Genomic DNA, 9320 nt, shown 5'->3' on the forward strand with positions numbered 1-9320 from the left:
GAATCAGAATAAGAATCAAGTCTAATATCACTGGCATATGTCGTAAAATTTGTTGTCTTTGCGGCAGCAGTACAATGCATTACATAATAATAGAAAAAACTGTGAAATACACGAACGATATATATAAAATAGTTAAAAGTTCAATTATATAAGTAGTGCAAAAATAGAAACTAAAAAGTAATAAAGTTTCTCAGGGGTTTAATGTCCATTCAGAAATTGGATGGCAGAGAGGAAGAAGGTATCCCTGAATCGTTGTGTGCCTTCGGGCGTCAGTGCGTAATCATATGTGAGTGATGATAAACCTGATTCTGATATGGTTCTCTCATTGTGGACTGAGAATAGGAAGGGGGCAGGGAGAGGGGAATCGTGATTGGGAAAAAGGGAAGGGGAAGCGAAAGGAGCTGGAAGCATCAGGGAAAAATTCTGTAGTGATCAATACACCAATTATATATTATTAAGTGACCTTGCCTGGTGTCTCAGGGCTGGGTGTGGCTGCCCCCATGCTCCTTCTCTGCCACCTGTCCCACACTCCTCCTACTCGGTACATAATTAGATATGTACTAGCATTAGATATTGGCATTAACAAGCAGGTGTACAGATGTACCTAATAAAGGGCCGCTAAAGGTGTTCACAGTCTTCGCAGGGTTCTGCCTCACATCCTCAGTAACCCAGATCCGATCTGATCCTGGCTTTCTATGTGAAGTTTGCCCAGATGCGCTTGTGTGGGTTTCCTCTGGGTTCTCCCACTTGCTTTAACGTGACAAGACATATTGCTCCTTGATTTACTGTGGATAGCTTCCAGTATAGATGGGTGGAAAGAGAATCAAGGTGCAAAGCATAGGAGAGAGTGGGTGGGGAGTGATTATTCTCAGAGCAGGCATACACTCAATGGGGTGAATGGCCTCTTATGTCAAATAAATATGAGAATGAATGGAAATGCATTTACTAAATTCAGTATGAGCAGTTCCTAATTAAAAAAAAACTACCATAATGTTTCTATGTTTTACGCAGCAGGTAAATTTTAATTGTAGGCTTTGAAACAGATGGGAATGTAATGAAGACTCTAAAAACTGTTGTTAAAATCATTAGAACAATTAAATAACATTAACTTCAAGGCTACTAGACAAATGTTGTGAATCATTTACCAGCAGAAAAGATCCTAAATATCTTACATCACTTAATAAAAACTCTTCGCAGTTTATTAGGACACTGTTTCAAATGAAATTGCCTTAATGGGATTGCCCTCACCTCCACCTCTACCTCTCTCCAGCTGAATATTCCAAGCTATGTTAGTCTTTTATTAATTTGAATTGAGATTAATCACAAAACACCAAGGAACGTGATTATACATGATTCACATTCAGTCAGTAAAAGCCATTTGCTGAAAATTTTTGATGATTTAAGAAAAAATCTTTAATGTGCGCACTGAGCGATGGACCAACATTCTTTATTTTTAAAGCTGGTTCGTATTCCGTCTTGGAAAGAAGACTGATATGAATTCCAAAATGGAGGGAGAGTTTCTCAGAGATTTTGGGTGCTATAGAATCATGGAGACATCAAACACTGCAGCTCAGATACAGTCCTTTAGGACCATCCAGTCTGTGCTGACTGTTATTCTGCTTAGCTCCATCAACCCACAACCCTGAATTATAAGGTGAATGAGTAGGTTTTGGGGTACTGTCTTTATTTAAAGTCTGTGTCTTTATTGATGCTTTGCGGCACACATGAATGCTCGGTGAAGGGTGCTGATGCTTTTTGCTAGGGGGTGGGGTGGTGTTGCCTTGCTGCTCCCTGTGCGTGGGAGGGGGAGTTGGAGGGGGCTTTGGGGTTCTAACGTTTTAACTGTCATTCATTCTTTGGGGCACATCCCTGTTTTCATGAATGTCTACAAAGAAAAAGAATTTCAGGATGTATATTGTGTACATTTCTCTGATCTTAAATGCTCCTATTGACCTATTGAAACTCTCTTTACCTGTGCGATCCATGTACTGATCCAATCTCTTCTTAGATGCTGCAATCATACTTGCATCTACCACTTCTGCTGGTAGCACATTCCATGCTCGCACCACCTTTTGAGTGAAAATGTTCCTCCTCAGTTTCTTCTTAAATATTCCCCACTTCACCCTTAATATATGACCTCTAATTCTAATCTCTCCCAACCTCAGTAGAAAAAGCCTGTTTGCATTTATCTACCCAACCCCTCATAATTTTGGGTACCTCTATCAAATCTCTCCTCATACTCCTATGTTCCAGGGAATAAAGTACTAATCAATTCAACCTTTCCCTATAACTCAGGTCCTCAAATCCTGGTAACATCCTTGTAAATTTTCTCTGCATTCTTTCAATCTTATTGAAATCTTTCCCGTAGGCAGGTGACTAGAACTGCACACAATGCTCCAAATTTGGACTTAACAAAGTTTTATACAACTGCGCCATAACATCCCAACTCCAGCAGTCAGAACTTTGACTTATGAAAGCCAATGTGCCAGAAGCTCACTTTATGCCCAAATCTGCCACTTTCAAGGAATTGTGGATTCATATTCCTGATCGCTCTGGTCTATCAGAGTTCCCTCTCCACCCTGGTTTGTTCTCAAAGTGTAACACCTCACAATTGTCCGTATTAAATTCCATCCGCTATTTTTCAACTGGTCCAGATCCCACTGCAAGCTTTGATAGTCTTCCTCCCCGCCCACTACTTGTTCAATACAGTTGGCACCAGGTTGGGTGCAGAGATTTTATTGAAATAAACTAAGAGAATCAAGGGAAATGAGGAAATATCAGGAATGTGAGGTTGATCGAGAAATGCAGCAATGTCCTTCCCAAACAGCAGAGCAAACCTGAGACAGTTTAACTGTGATACAATTTCTTCTCTTGGCCACTGCACAAACTATCATTTTAAGAAAGATGCTATTCTGTACATCATTAGTTTTTTTTAATTATTGTGCTGCATTTGATCTGGAGTAACAATTATTTTGTTCTCCTTTACAATTGTTTACTGGAAATGACATTAAATAAACTTGGATCTTGAATTTTTTGGTTTAAATAAATTTTTGGTCTTTGTGCAAAAAGAGAGTTGCATGTAAAAAGACAGGATAGGATATATTTTGGTTTTCATTGGAGGCAGAGCAAAGTGATGATGGCGCTAAACGCCACCTCCTTTGCTTGCATCTTTGGGAACAGCTCTACTTCCATCTTTAATGTCTCCATTTTCCCCTTTCAGGGTTCTGTTGAAGACCCTGACCTGGAGTTACACGCTGACTACGGTTCTTTGTGAGAATGAGATCCGCTCTTGGGGTTTCATAACATTTATTATTTAGGGCACTCCTCTGTTTTCGTGGAAGGTTGCAAAGAAAAAGCATTTCAGGATACATTTCTCTGACATTAAATGTACCATAGAAACCTTTGAAGGTAAAGCTGAGAATGACTTGAGATTTTTGGCTCTGCTGCTGTTGGAGCTTCTGATTTACATCTTGGTGGAGTGTTTTTGTCTTCTCTGAGGGTGTTCGGTGAGACATGCGGCCTTGAGACCAAGAAGCCTGGAGACGGCTGCATGATCGTCTCCAGCTGGCGCTGATCTTGCAGACTAAAGTGTCCAGGAAGACTGAAAACATCGAGGCAAGGGTGGAAGGCGAGTAGGTTTTCAGTGCCACCTACTAGCCTCTTGCTTGCTGCTGGCAGAGGAAGGTGTCTGCATGTGATTGTCTCTCTCTGTCTCTCACTCGCTGTTCCCAGAGGAAAGTCCCTGCATTTGAATGGTCTCTGTTTCCCTCAATGCTACCGAAGGACGGTGCTGGAGTCCTGGGTCTTGGGCAAGGTTTAATTGATGCAGTTTGTGTGTTGCACTCTGTTGTTCACATTACGATGTGTTCCTGGTTTCTGGTCGCTCCTTTTTTTTGTTGCAATTTTGGGTGATTTTGATCAGAGCAGCCTACAAAAAATCAACAACACAGCACTAGCTTGAACTAGAACTGAGCTGCACAGGATATGCCTGGACTCTTTTGCTTTTTTGTTTTATATTCTGTGTTTCTCACTTGATTTTTTTCGTGCTTGGGTATAATGGAGGCCTAATTGTGTTTTGTTTTTTATTGCATGTTGAGGGGGGGAAGGTCTGATGTTTTTCTTCAAACAGGGTTCCATAGTTTTCTTTGTTGCGTGGCTGTCTGTGGGAAGATGAATCTCAGGGTTGTACACTACATACATGCTTCGATAATAAATGTACTTTGACTTTGAATCTTTAAATCATTTATACTTTATTATCACTGTAAAGCTCCACTAATCCAGCATACTGGATACTTGTGCATTCAAACCCCAACAGAATATAGTCAAACTCCGATAACCCTTAAGACTTGCTTCATGCTGGTTCATGCTAGCGGTTTCTCCAGACTATTGGATGTTAGGCCTCTAATATACCCAAGCACAATTTTATTTCACTTTTCCTTTACATGTGACACACCTGTATAATAAATTTTCTGATGAACTTAAACAGTTTAATGGAAAATATACAAGCACTCCCATCACTACTGACCTACCCATTCCTAACTCTTGATGTCCAGATCCCAGTCCATCTCTGACCACACACCCAAACCATAGTGTGTATCCCAGACCTGCCCTGACCAAGTTCTGAGTTCTTTGTTCTGACTGCACACTTGACTAACCTGCTGAAGTCTCGGCTCACATTCCAGACAAATGAGAAAGCCAGATACTGAACCCTCTAAATTTCTGAACACTTGTACGCTGAATTATTGGAGTGTTAAAGTGTAACACTCTGTAATGTTTCACTGCTAGTGTAATGCTTTCTCTGTAGCAGCAATGTTTGGGTTATGACTAGAGATAACGGGGCTTTGGAATGTGGGGGCTATCCAATGAGAGAAATGTTGTTCTTTCTTGTGAGTCTTGTGAGAGATTTTCACGGACTTTTGTTGGCGAGAAAAGAAGGAAGATGTCTGTAGAGAGAGCTGGTAGGCCATCGGATGGAGTGGACTGGGAGCGAGCGTCCGAAGGTCAGCAACGCTTGGAGGAAGTCGATGGTTGATGCATAGCCATATCAATGAGCTCCAACGTGCACTTTTGACTTTTTCCTTAAAATGGGCCCTTTTTCTTTTTTATTTTCTTTACTAACCCTATATTCAGATTAAGATTTATACAATTCAATCATTTAATTGCATATGGTGTACTGTTGGATATTTTGCGGTGCGGATTTGTAACCGGGCGACACATCACACAGCATCCACACAAACGAGATTTCTCAGTTTGGCGGGGCCAGGAGTTGTTTTCCCCGAGACGAACACGTGCTGACCGAGTCTGAGGGTTATAAAAGCAAAACTCTTTAACCTAAGAAGCTAAAGTTAATTAATCAAGTAATTTGAATCAGGTTTGTACAAAAAAAAACAAACGATCCTTAGATCCTTCATGTTGCTGTGAAGTTAAAGTATGGTTAAGAAGACATGTTAGAGTGGCAGGGTGAAGATATCTTTCTACCAAAGGAAGGGTAAGCTACTCCTTCCCTCTGCTAGTCTGCAGGACCCCACTGGGCAAGGTTTAGCATCTGCTTAGCCCCCCCGCCCCCCGATCAGGGTTATGTCAAGCCATGGGAGCAGATGGTGGATGCTGGATGCTGGTTGCTGGATGGTATCAATGGCTGCTATATATCTCAAGTCCTGGTTATGCAACCACTGACACCAGGCAGACAACCTCTGAAGGGTATTGATATTGGCTGGGGTCACCCAGTAAAGCTACTGCCCAGAAGAAGGCAATGGCAAAGCCACATCTGGAGAAGAACTTGTTAAGAATAATCATGGTCATGGAAAGATCATGATCACCTTTGTCATATGACAGAACACATAATGAACAGCCGAAGAAGGCCTATGGTGTGTTAGCCTTCATTGGTTGGGCGATTGAGCTCAAGAGCCACAAAGTATGTTATAGCTCTGTAAGTCTCTGGTCAGACCACACTTGGAGTATTATGTTCAATTCTGGTCACCTCTTTACAGGAAGAATGTGGAAGCTTTCAAGATGGTACAGAGGAGAGTTACTAAGATGCAGTCTGGATTAGAGAGCATGTCGTTTGAAGAAACACTGAGTGAAAAAGACCTTTTCTCTTTGCAGCGAAGGGGGATGAGAGGTGATTTGATAGGGGTGCATAAGATTATGAAAGGCAAAGATAGAGTGATCAGCCAGCAAATTTTTCTACCCAGGGCATCAATGGACAATACCAGAGAACATCTGTTTCAGATAAGTGGAGGAAAGTTTAGGGCAGATGTACAGAGGTAGATCCTTACACAGAAAGTGGTGGATGCCTGGAAAGCACTGCCAGGGTAGTGGTAGAGGCTGGGAAAATAGGGACTCTTAGACAGAGACATGGGTGGAGGAAAAGCGGAGGTTTATGGGCTCTGTAGGAGGGAAGAATTTGATTGATCATGGAGTAGGTTTACATAGGTTACCACAGCATCATGAGCCAAATGCCCCATCCTATGCTCTGGGGATCATGTTCTATATTCTCTGTGTTTTAATTCACAAATATACTTTGGCGAAAGGATAAAACAAAATCCTATCCATGTGACTGGGTTATTCCACAATATTTAGCCAATAAAGAGTGTTTTGTAAAATGGCCAAGGGAAGAAATTCCATTGGAGTTATCTCTTTCAAGCTTGTTCTGTTTTTAAGATAGCTGACTTTCTATAACAAATCCGTTAGTCCAAACCCTCCCTCATATTCCTAATTCCCTTGTTGTACAAAAAAACTATTGATCTCTACTTCTATTTTTTGATCTCTATTTTTAATGTCCAAGGATACACGTTGTATCCAAGGGGCAGGCAGGTAAAATTTGGAGTGGTGTGGCTCTGTTGGTACAAAATGAAATCAAATTATTAGAAATAGGTAACATAGGTGTTGAATCATTGTGGGTGATGTTAAGGAACTGCAATGATAACGATATGCTCTACAAATTTCAATGGAGGATAGAAAATGCATGCCAAAAAGGCAATGTTATAACAGTCATGGGGGACTTGAATATGCAGGTAGATTGGTTGGTGTTGGAGCCCAACAGGGAGAATTTATAAAATGCCTAAGAGATTTTTTAGAGCAGCTCATGGTTGAGTCCACGAGAGGATCAGCTGTTCTGGATTGGGTGTTGTGCAATGGACCAAAATTGATTCGAGAGCTTAAGGTAAAAGAACCCTGAGTGGAGAGTGATTGTAATATGATTGAATTCACCTTGAAATCTGGGAAGGAAAGTGAAAGTCAGATGTATCAGTATTATAGTGGAGTAAAGGGAATTACAGAGGTGCAAGAGAGGGGTTGGTCAAAATTGATTGGAAAAGAACACTGGCAGGGATGATGGTAGAGAAGCAATAGCTGGAACATAGACCACCAATTTGAAGGCACAGAATATATACATCCCAAAGAGGAAGAAGTACTCTAAAGACAAAATGACACAACCATGGCTAAGAACAGAAGTCAAAGCCAACATAAAAGCCAAAGAGAGGGTATATCATCGACCAAAACTAGTGGGAAGTTAAAGGATTGGGAAGCTTTTAAAAACCAGCAGAGGGTAACCAGAAAAATCAGTAAAAAAGAAAAGATGGAATACAGAGTAAGCTAGACCATAATATTAAAGAGGATACCAGATCTTCAGATACATAAAGTATAAAAGAGAGGCAAGAGTGGATATTGGACTGCTGGAAAATGATGTGGGAGAGATAGTAATGGGGGACAAAAAATGGCAGATGAACTGAAAAATTATTCTGCATTAGTCTTAACGGTGAAATTTCCAGAGTATGGGGTCAGAAGTGTGTGACATTACCATTACTAGGGAGAATGTTCTCAGAAAACTAAAGGGTCTGAAGATAGATAAGTCACCTTGACCAGATGGTGTAACCCCTAGGGTACTGTACGAGGTGGCTGAAGAGGTTGTGGAACCATAATTAATGATAAGTCAAGAATCACTAGATTCTGGAATGGGTCTGGAAGACTGGAAAATTGCAAATGTCACTCCACTCTTCAAGAAGGGAGAGAGACAGAAGAAAGGAAACTATAGATCAATTAGTCTGACCTTAGTTGGGAAGATGTTGGAGTCAATTATCAAGGATGAGGTCTCAAGGTACTTGGAGGGACATGACAAAATAGGCCATAGTCAGCATGGTTTTCTCAAGGGAAAATCTTGCCTGACAAATGTGTTGGAGTTCTTTGGAAGCAAAAAAGACAAAGACAAATCAGTTCACATTGTCTACTTGGATTTTCAGAAGGCATTTGACAAGGTGCCACAAATGAGGCTGCTTAACAAGTTAACAGCCCATAGTATTACAGGAAAGATACTAGCATGGAAAAAGCAGTGACTGATTGGCAGGAGGCAAAGAATGGGAATAAAAGGAGCCTTTTCTGGTTGACTGCTGGTGACTAGTGGTGTTCCACATGGGTCTTTGTTGGAACCGATCCTTTTTAAACATAGAAACATAGAAAAACTACAGCACAATACAGGCCCTTCAGCCCACAAAGCTGTGCTGAACATGTCCTTACCTGAGAAATTACCTAGGGTTACCCATAGCCCTCTATTTTTCTGAGCTCCGTATACCTGTCCAGGAGTCTCTTAAAACACCCTATTGTATCTGCCTCCACCACTGTCGCCAGCAGCCCATTCCACACACTCACCACTCTCTGCGTAAAAAACCCTGATATCTCCTCTGTACCTACTTCCAAGCACCTTAAAGCTGTGTCTGCTCCTGTTAGCCATTTCAGCCCTGGGAAAAAGCATCTGACTATCCACACAATCAGTGCCTCTCATCATCTTATACACCTCTATCAGGTCACCTCTCATCCTCCACCGCTCCAAGGAGAAAAGGCCGAGTTGCTGATCAAAGCAATATTTTTCTCTGCATCTCAGTACACATGGCAATAAACCAATAGCATGTAATAAACCAATAATTTCACTAACATTTTTCTGTAAATATTTAAGTGTACAAGAATATCTTTTAAGTGTAATTTGTAAATACTTTTACTTTTAGTCAGTTACAGTAGAATTTTCCAAACTTTCAAGACAAAAATGCCACTATTTTGATATTTTAAAAATTTATTTCAACAATTAATCTTTAATCAGCATTTAAATACAAATTCAACATTGAGCTCGGGATTTCAGTTCTGATATTAAACTATATGTATTCAATATTACAAACGAGAAAATTTGTAGATGGTGGAAATCAAAGTAATAACACACAAAATGTTGGAGGAACTCAGCAGGCCAGGCAGCATCTGTGGAAAAGCATAAACAGTCGACAGTTCTGGCCAAGACCCTTCATCAGTACTCAGGATACCTCATCAGATGCAGA

The sequence above is a fragment of the Mobula hypostoma genome, chromosome 1 (assembly GCF_963921235.1).
Source record: "Mobula hypostoma chromosome 1, sMobHyp1.1, whole genome shotgun sequence".
In the NCBI taxonomy this organism is placed as follows: domain Eukaryota; kingdom Metazoa; phylum Chordata; class Chondrichthyes; order Myliobatiformes; family Myliobatidae; genus Mobula; species Mobula hypostoma.